The following is a 10,813-nucleotide window of genomic DNA, read 5'->3' as shown; positions in this document are numbered from 1 at the left end:
TAAATATAAATTCATATAAGATTGAGAATGGAAATGGGGAATGTGTCAAAGAGACAACAATCCGACCATAGCAAAGACAATATGTTGGTTTTGTTTTTTGTTTTAGTTTTCTGTTTTTGTTTTCTGTTTAGTTGCCGAATTTCGTGTGTTGTGATTATGTTCTTCGTCGACTATTGACCTTTTGGATTATAGCTCTTCATCTTTTATATAAGCTTTGGATTTCAAATATTTTGGCCACGAGCATCACTTAAGAGACATGCATTGTCGAAATGCGCATCTAGTGCAAGAAAATTGGTACCGTTAATTGTATTGACTGTTGACTCCTGTTCCCATTATCTCCTTTGTCAGTAGACAACACAACTTTATTTGAAATCAATGATTTATTTAGCTATTATTTCTATACTTCTTAATATTGTCTATATTTATTTTTTACTCGTGTTTCTGTCTTCTTAGGCTCAACTTTTGTACCATATCTACAAATATCAGATAAATATATTAAAAGTGTTTAACTTCACATGAAACTTGAAATCTTTATAGGCCTTTTTAAGCTCACCTGGTTCAAAGGGCCAAGTGAGCTTTTCTCATCACTTTGCGTCCGTCGTCCGTCGTCGTCTGTTAACTTTTACAAAAATCTTCTCCTCTGAAACAACTGGGCCAAATTTAACCAAACTTCGCTACAATCATCATTAGGGTATCTAGTTTAAAAATTGTGTCTGGTGACCCGGCCAACTAATCAAGATGGCCGCCATGGCTAAAAATATAACATAGGGGTAAAAGGCAATTGTTGGCTTATATCTCAAAAACCAAAGCATTTAGAGCAAACCTGACCTGGGTTTAATTGTTTATCAGGTCAAGATCTATCTACACTGAAATTTTCAGATGAATCGGACAACCCTTTGTGAGGTTACTGCCCCTGAATTGGTAATTTTAAGGAGATTTTGCCGTTTTTGGTGATTATCTTGAATATTATTATAAATTGAGATAAACTGTAAACAGCAATAATGTTCAGCAAAGTAAGATTTACAAATAAGTCAACATGACCAAAATGGTCAATCCGGCTAACCAACCAAGATGACTGCCATGGCTAAAAATAGAACATAGGAGTTAAATGCAGTTTTTGGCTTATATCTCAAAAACCAAAGCATTTTGAGCAAATCTGACATTGAGGTAATTATGTTTATAAGGTCAAGATCTATCTACCTTGAAATGTTCAGACAAATCGGACAACTAGCTGTTAGGGTGCTGCCCCTGAATTGGTAACTTTAAGGAAATTTTGCCATTTTTGGTTATTATCTTGAATATTATTATAGATAGGGATAAGCTGTAAACAGTAATAATGTACACCAAAGTAAGACCTAAAAATAAGTCAACATGACCAAAATGGTCAATTGACCCTCGAAGGAGTTATTGCCCTTTATAGTCAATTTTTAACAATTTTCATACAATTTTTAAATTTTTACTTGCTTTTTCCACTGTAACTACTTGGCCAAGTTTATTATTGATAGAGATAATTGTAAGCAGCACATCACCATCACCAAAACATAATTTTGTCATGAATCCATCTGTGTCCTTTGTTTAATATTCACATAGACCAAGGTGAGCGACACGGGCTCTTTAGAGCCTCTAGTTGGCTGTTGTATTTGAATTAACAAAACGTAATATCCTTCGAGCAAAGTTGGTTCAGGCTGATACATTTTTAGATTCATTCGGTTAAAAGAAACATCTGTTGTATTTTAACGAGTTTTTGTTGTCCATATTTATTTGTATATAAGTCTTGTGCGTTTTCATGCTTCCTCTAATCAAGTATACTATCAAATGATTGATGGTTAACATACCCAAAACAAAAAACAGCAAGCTATCATCGTCACCAAGATAGTTCCCACAACAGATGTCGCTACAAGAAACTAGGGTACAGCTAGAAAATAAGTAAATATGACATAAAGTAATATAATGTATACATCATTGCCAGTAAGTGATAAGGAGGTTAAATTTAAAGTGTTAAGCATACCGTTTACTTCAAGTGATGATAAAAAAAAAGTATTGAATACATGATACGTTTGTTAATGTCAGTTGTCTAATTTGAAATTAATATATATTTACCGACACTGCTGTAAATTGCTGCGTCTCTGCAATGTTATATAAAAAAGAAGATGTGGTATTATTACCAATGAGACAACTATCCACAAAAGACCAAAATGACACAGACATTAACAACTATAGGTCACCGTACGGCCTTCAACAATGAGCAAAGCCCATACCGTAAAGTCAACTATAAAAGGCCCCGATAAGACAATGTAAAACAATTCAAACGAGAAAACTAACGGCCTTATTTATGTAAAAAAAAAACGAAAAACAAATATGTAACACATAAACAAACGACAACCACTGAATTACAGGTTCCTGACTTGGGACAGGCACATACATAAATAATGTGGCGGGGTTAAACATGTTAGCGGGATCCTGACCCTCCCCTAACCTGGGACAGTGCTATAACAGTACAACATAAGAACGAACTATAAAAATCAATTGAAAATGGCTTAACTCATCAGATGGACAAAAATACAAGTGGATGTGGCCCGGCACTTATACATCCCGACACAAAAAGACACAATGAACAGATCTGAGAGTACTCGCAGTTATCTGACAGCTAGTTCAAAGCCACTAACAACTAATAAAAAAATCATGGAACTAAGACTAAACTATCAATCCGTACACATCCAACATCCCATGGATTTAGTGTAAAGAAGTCATCGATTGCCAGAGAAATACACGACCTTGTGCAATGCCAGGTATCGACAGATTGTAGATCCATGAATATGTATATGCATATAACATACTAGTAATATTTAGTTAGCTTTTAATTTATTGATAACACAATCAATATTTATACCAATAAAACAATATTCAATGATCTAATTACAGTGTTGAATAGGTAACCTTTTAGAATAAGTTTGTATATATTCCTTTACTTACGTTTTTTGCAAGCGTTTCCCTTGAAAAATGTCATACATGAACGTTTACCATTCTTGCATTCACCAAATTTACAACCTTGTTCACATGCATCTAAATGTAACGACAATCAACGTGTTAAGACAAAATACAAAAAATAACAAATAATTATATCATGTCATACCAAACACAGTCGCAACGACTATATGGGTGCGAGTATCCGCGGCCTCAAAATGGCAATCAGCAGTAGATATCAGGCTTACAATTTAGTAATCTAAACGTTCGGTTGCACAAGAAGCTAAATAGGTTTAAGTCCGAAAGAATATGGAGGTCATGGGTTTGACAAATAGCACAAGCGGATATTTAGTATTGGTTATATTACAAAATAAAATTGAGAATGGAAATTAGGAATGTATCAAAGAGATAACAACCCGACCATAGAGCAGACAACACACTGACTTGGAACAGGCGCAAACATGCGGCGGGGTTTAACATGTTTCGTGAGCCTCCCCCTATACCTCTAGCCAATGTAGAAAAAAAATACACAACAATACTCACATTAAAACTCAGTCCGAGAGAAGTCTGAGTCCGATGTCACAATAGGTAACAAACGAAACTCAACAAAATAACAATAATACATAAATTAAAGAAAAGGATTACTAGAGGTTACTGACATGCTAGCTCCAGAATTCAATTAAACTGATAGGAAGATTATTTCCTTATATGAATATCAAGCACGATCCCTCCCGTTTGGGGTTTAGTACTACGCCATCAAAAAATATAGGAGAAGAACATAACCCGTGTCATGCCAACAGCTGGTTTTAAAATAAATGTGTTTAATTCCAATGCAAAGATTCTATAAGTGAATCAATAATAAAGCCAAAATATGCAATCTTTTATGACCTGAAAACAGTATCGTAACGTTATCCCTTCTTAATAAGTATGTTTAAAGGTTTTGCTAGCTTTTGAGGGGAGTACTGACATTTTTCTGCTTTGTAAAGAATATTACCATAAAAGATTGGATGTAAAATACCTGAACGTAAAAGATGTCTGCGTGTTGAGTTATATTTACGAATGAATTCCCTGTACCGATGATGAAATTTAGTAAATGTTATGACTAGTTTGTGATATCGAAAACCCTGGTGTAATAATTTTTCAGTAATACATAAATTTCTCTCGCTAAAATCTAAAACATAGATTGAAACTAAACGTAGAAACTCAAGTTATATATAAGTTGATCACGAATACGTATTTATTGTGTTATTCAGAGATTGTATACACACTTTGTTCTGACATAGTTTTATCGTATCGAGACACTCGGTCTACCTCATTTTGGAGCTCATACGATTTCCCATGTTTCAGTTTGTTACCTTGGTGTGTGTTTTCATAAACTAAATGCGATATTATGATATTGGTAAACCGTTGTTGCCTTATTTTGTTCATATTTTTTAAATGTTCCTTTGAATTTTTTGTGTTATCCTTCACCATCTGAAGATTTACTTTTGTAGGATAGATTGAGAATGCAATGACGTCATAAATGATAGATATTCCCGTGCTTGCATTTCCTATCATGATTTTCTTGATAGAGGGTTACTGCTCACAAGGAAGCTATTAAACCAAGAGTTCCAAATGGTGAAGTTGAAATCATCCCTTCGTAAATTTTACGGACGCCATCACGAGTTGGTTGACCGTTATGGAATAACCGTTTCACAAATGATATCGGATATGTTCCTTACGTCGTAACTACAATCCCCTTCCCTTTCATGAATGTGACCTACCGAATTAGACTATTTACCGGATTTGTAATCACATAAGCAACACGACGGGTGCCACATGTGGAGCAGGATCTGCTTACCCTTCCGGAGCACCTGAGATCACCCCTAGTTTTTGGTGGGGTTCGTGTTGTTTATTCTTTAGTTTTCTATGTTGTGTCATTTGTACTATTGTTTTTCTGTTTGTCTTTTTCATTTTTAGCCATGGCGTTGTCGGTTTGTTTTAGATTTATGAGTTTGACTGTCCCTTTGGTATCTTTCGTCCCTCTTTTATAGCCACTAATTGTCCACTCGAATTCTAAAATATTTTTTTTAAATATTACGAAGGTATCAAATAACATCATTAATAAGTTTATTATAACATTACATGTGTGTTTCATAACAATATGTCATTTTGAATGGCTAACACCATTCTGGTGTCATTTTGAAATTATTCTGTATCTTTAAACAATGAACAGATATATTCTTTTCTATCTAAAAAGAAAAGTGTATCACTTACTTGAATGAATGAATGAATACTTGATCGCAAAAAGCATATATATGCTATAGCAACGAAAATAAAATTGAAAATGGAAATAGGGAATGTGTCAAAGAGACAACAACCCGACCAAATAAAAAACAACAGCAGAGGGTCACCAACAGGTCTTCAATGTAGCGAGAAATTCCCGCACCCGGAGGCGTCCTTCAGCTGGCCCCTGAACAAATATATACTAGTCCAGTGATAATGAACGCCATACTAATTTCCAAATTGTACACAAGAAACTAAAATTAAAATAATACAAGACTAACAAAGGCCAGAGGCTCCTGACTTGGGACAGGCGCAAACATGCGGCGGGGTTAAACATGTTAGTGAGATCTCAACCCTCCCCCTATACCTCTAACCAATGTAGAAAAGTAAACGCATAACAATACGCACATTAAAATTCAGTTCAAGAGAAGTCCGAGTCTGATGTCAGAAGATGTAACCAAAGAAAATAAACAAAATGACAATAATACATAAATAACAACAGACTACTAGCAGTTAACTGACATGCCAGCTCCAGACTTCAATTAAACTGACTGAATGATTATGATTTCACAACATGACACATGATAAACAGCAGAGATCAATACATATAAATCATTACAAGAAAGCAAACAACATTAAGTAATAATATGTGATCTGATTGACCACGCAGATTTAATGTAGTTACACAATCTTTTAATATGTAAAACAGACTTTAATTTAAATAGATACTGTAATTTAGTAAGGTTTGGCCAAGAACAATAGAATTTTGGCAAATATATAAGCCTAATTGATCTATAGGCAGGGCATACTAATAAAAAGTGGTATTCGTTTTCAACACACTGCATATTACAACATTTACATAAACGTAATTCTCTAGCCATGCCAGTATATCTTCCTGTTTCAATGTTCAGTTTAAATGTACCACTTCGCAATTTAGTTAAAAAGTGTGAATTATAACAAAAATCTAAATAATGTTCAAACCTAAATTCTAACTTTATATCCTTATAAATACTAAGTTTTTCGCTCTTTTCTACATTTGATAACCAGCTTTGTATATACTGATCTTTAATTCTATTCTTAATTACATCAAAAAATCCAATAGTATGTATTTCTGATTGTTGATACCATATATAATTGAGACCACTATCAAATAGTAAGTCACGTACATTAGAAGCCCAGTTTTTTTTGCCATTATTGGCATCATCAGGTAACAATTTATAAACATCATAAACAATAGGTGTTTTGTTAGTTAACATATTCAACCAATATTTCAAAATTCTAAATTTTCTCATAATATGCATAGGAAAATGGCCCAATTCTCCATATAAAAACAATTTGGGACAGATTTGCCAACTTTTAAAATATATCGACAGAAACGATTGTGAATAATCTCAACATCTTTACCTCGATTGAAACCCCATATTTCCGAAGTATAATTAAGAACAGATGCCACCATACTGTCAAATAGATCAAGTTGTTACTTCGATAAGATTTTATATGATATTATGTTCATTTATAAAGTAATGATAGAAAATAGAAATGTATTAAATGACTATGTATAAAATAAGATAAGTTTTACTGTATATTCTCCCTGGATATCAGTTATAATTGTATGTAACAGGGATACTTGATGGAATGCTGTACATTAAGTAATTTGTTAAAACAGCAAAGAGTGCAATAAAGAATTTATGAATGTTAAAAAAAAAACAAAAACAAAAGTTGTTTCTTCTTTGACAAGTACAAATCTTTCACCGAGTTTAGCAATGACGATAAAGCTCGTGATCCCTGTTGGGACACACGTTTCTGAGTCTGTACGAATTTTCCATTAAAATAAAACATCATGCCAAGATATATAGAGGAATTTACTATTTCTAGCTCTTTATTGTCGTAGAAGAATCTGGCACTTACTGGTTGCCATCCATTTCTAAATACTATAACTTTTGTTTTTTCAGTATTAACTTCAATGTTCCACTTATGACAGTATTTCAATAATTTATCTAAAAGTTCTTGCAATAATTCTGGTGATTTTCCAAACAAAACAGTGTCATCCGCAAAAAGAATAAGATATATAAGAATATTATTCACAGTAACTGCATCATCCCGCATATCAATATGAATGTCCTCAATCAAGTCATTGATGAAGAATAACAACAAAAGAGGCGACAACGGCTGCCCTTGTTTTACCCCCATTAAATTGTCGAACGAATCGGATAAAATATTCCAGTCCTGGTCTTTTCCTAATCTTCCGTTCGCCGCCGTTAGACCTGTATTGAAGCACAACTGTAACAGCTTTCGACCGTACGCATTGGTTGTACTATCTAGCGAATGGCGTTTCGGAATTATGGGGTTTTCAATGTGTTCGAAACTAGAAACATATCTATCTAAATTATCATTTTCTAAAATGTCATCAATTATACCTATGCGGCTATTTAAGTCACCACAAACAAAAACTGAACTATTGAGATTGTACTCTAAAATAACATTTTTAGTAATCTCATGAAAATCAATATCATTAATTACATAAAAATTTGACCTCTCATGAGGTATATAAGAGAAACATAATATCATACAGTATATTGAAAAAATCATGTTTAAACTTTATAACAACAATTCCACAACTCAATTCTTTTTCTATTGAAATACCATCTATCAAATAACTTCTACAAAAAATAGCTAAACCTCCCCCATTCCTTGTTCAAATGTTATTACCTCTATTTAGACTCAATAATTTAACGAAGCCATCGATTTCTATATAATTGTCATCTTTCAACCAAGTTTCACATAAAAACAAAATGTCATATTTGTTCACTAGGTTTTAAAAAGTGTTATCTTCAAAAACCGAATTCAGTCCACGAATATTCCATGAAAGACATTTTAAGTTCTTAAATTTTTCCCTGCTTTTTTCTTATAGTGTATACTCTTTGCCCCCGACATAGATCTGATCTCTAACAAAATACGCTTTGATGTTTTTCTGTCTCAGCTCTTTCAGAAGTTTTTCTCGACGACGGTTTTGTATTTCAACAGGAAGTTGTTCAGAAATTCCAAAGTTTGTGTCTATTAGTTGTTTGGCATTCTTTTTTTACTAGATCACGCATATACGTTGTCTGAAATTTAACGAGAACTTTTTCACTCTTTTTCCCTATACGATATGCTTCGGTTAATCTTAAGTTCGTTTCGGTTTTAGCGATTTTCAAACATTCTGCGCAAAATCGTAAAGCAACATCTGAGCAATTTTCACCATCAACTTCATGAATGTTATAAAATATCAGATTGTTTCTCGTCGAATTCAAATGCACGTCAACTAGTTTCTCTTATAATTGTTCATCGACAGTACCGCTGATTTTTTTTTCTCGATAGAATCCATACTGACTTTGTTCAAATTTAGTTGTTTTGTCAGTTTATCAACTTCACGTTTAAATTCAGAAAGAGATTTTTTCTGGGAATCGAATTCATCACTTATCAACTGTGTGCTTTTTTCAACTTGATCGAGTTTACCATCAAACCTCTCAGTACACTGTTCTAGTTTATTAACTTTTGTAATCAATTTAGTAACAACAGAGTCAATTTGTTCAATTTTATTCAATTTATTCTCGAATTTGTCCATTCTTTTGGTCTTTGTTGATAGTTAGGCTGTGAAAATGCATAGGCATATTCATAGGCATAGACGTAGACATATAAGGTGCCATCATTCCAGTTCAGTCGAACAAATCTGCTGAATTGGCATCGGAAACATGTTGCTGGGACTAGGGCAATAAAAGTTATCTTGTGAAAATGATTGTTGATTCATATTGTTTCCAAAATTGTCGTTTAAACATACATTATCTTGATGAGTAGTGTTTTCGGGTTTGTTTACATTTGTAATGTCACCTGAGGTTTCACCTTTACCAATATTTTTGTTCTTCTTTTTTGTCTTTTTCTTTGAAGGTTTCTTTACTTCGAGATCATTGGAAGCACTATAGTCACTTTTGTTACTTGTGTTCGTCCTTTTAACGCCTCTTCTAGGCATTTTACTTACAAAATTTCATATTTTCATCGGACGATAAAATACCAAGCCATTCACCATAAGTCACATGACTACTTGTTGTGGTGTCAGTTTTACTTGATGATGCTGTAAACCCATTTGTTGAAACAGGAATTGTCGCTATTTCTAGAACAATGTAGAAAAAAACATGGCGTAAATAATCTTATAAATATTAAATGCGAACAGGGTATTTCACTTCATGTTAGAAAAAATATAATACTACAAAAATCCGAGAAATATCAAAATAACTACTATGAAAAACATATATTATCAGTATTTATGTTATTTATATCTGTTTAAAAAGAATGCATTATCTTTCACGTTTTAATTGGATTACATTGCCTACATGTGACTATACGGTATGAGTTTTGACGTATACGCCATTTGATTTGTGGTAGAGAGTTGTCTTTTTATCGAGCCTTCGACTTTAGTCAAAAAAGCGAGACATAGCGATCCAACATTCCGTCAGCGTCGTCCACAAATATTCACTCTGTGGTTAAAGTTTTTGAAATTTTAATAACTTTCTTGAAATCTCCTGGATTTCTACTAAACTTGGACAGAAGCTTGTTACGTTCAATAGATAGTATCCAGGAGTAAATTTTGTAAAAATAAAATTCCATTTTTTGCAAATTTAACTTATAAATGGACTGAGTTTTTTCTTCCAGTTAACATTACATTCTCTCTGTGGTTAAAGTTTTTAAAATCTTAATAACTTTCTTAAACTATCCTGGAATTGTACGAAACTTGGCTAGAAGCTTGTTTATGATCAGAAGATAGTATCCAGAAGTAAATTTTGTAAAAATAAAATTCCATTTTTTCCGTATTTTACTTATAAATGGACTGAGTTTTTTTCTTCCAGTTAACATTACATACAGTCTGCAGTTATATTTTTTAAAACATTTTAAAGATTTTGAAACTAGCCTGGATTTTTACCAAACATGGACAGAAGTTTCTGACAATCAAAAGATAGTATTAAGAGGAATAATTTTATTGATTTTTTTTCATCATTTTTGTTGAGTGTGTGATTAACAGCAAAAGTAGGCTAGACACTGGGTTCCGCAGAACCCTTAAACATTTTTTTCAATAACACTTTAACAATTTAACAATTTAATTTTGTCGACAGGTTGTTAGTATTTCTGCTGCCACTAATTACATCACTCTATCATTGCCCCTGTGTTGTATTGAAACACATCATGTTTATCTTACACTTTTAATGACGTCTTTACACTTAATAAATTAAATGTGTAAAGATGATGGTGGAAGTTTTTAACGACCTTGACTGGCTGTACACCCTTTTTGCGGTCGGTTGTGTACCGATACATATTTTGTCTAGAATTTTTGTTGAGTTGTAACTTGATTGAACTAGTTTTGCACTGATATCTGTGAGTAATTCATGATCTATTTTTTATGTCTTTCAGTCTTTGTTGTTTTTGTGTTCTGTGCAAATCTTTGGGTTTGGTTCTGTTTCAACTGTTTGTCATCGTTTGACCTTATGGTGCGGTGCTAAACTCTAATGTGAGTCCCTGCTTCAGGTTTGTCGCCTATCGTGTTACTCATGCAAGT

Source organism: Mytilus edulis, chromosome 1, assembly GCF_963676685.1.
Source record: "Mytilus edulis chromosome 1, xbMytEdul2.2, whole genome shotgun sequence".
NCBI classification, from domain to species: Eukaryota; Metazoa; Mollusca; class Bivalvia; order Mytilida; family Mytilidae; genus Mytilus; species Mytilus edulis.
This window is presented reverse-complemented; position numbering follows the sequence as displayed.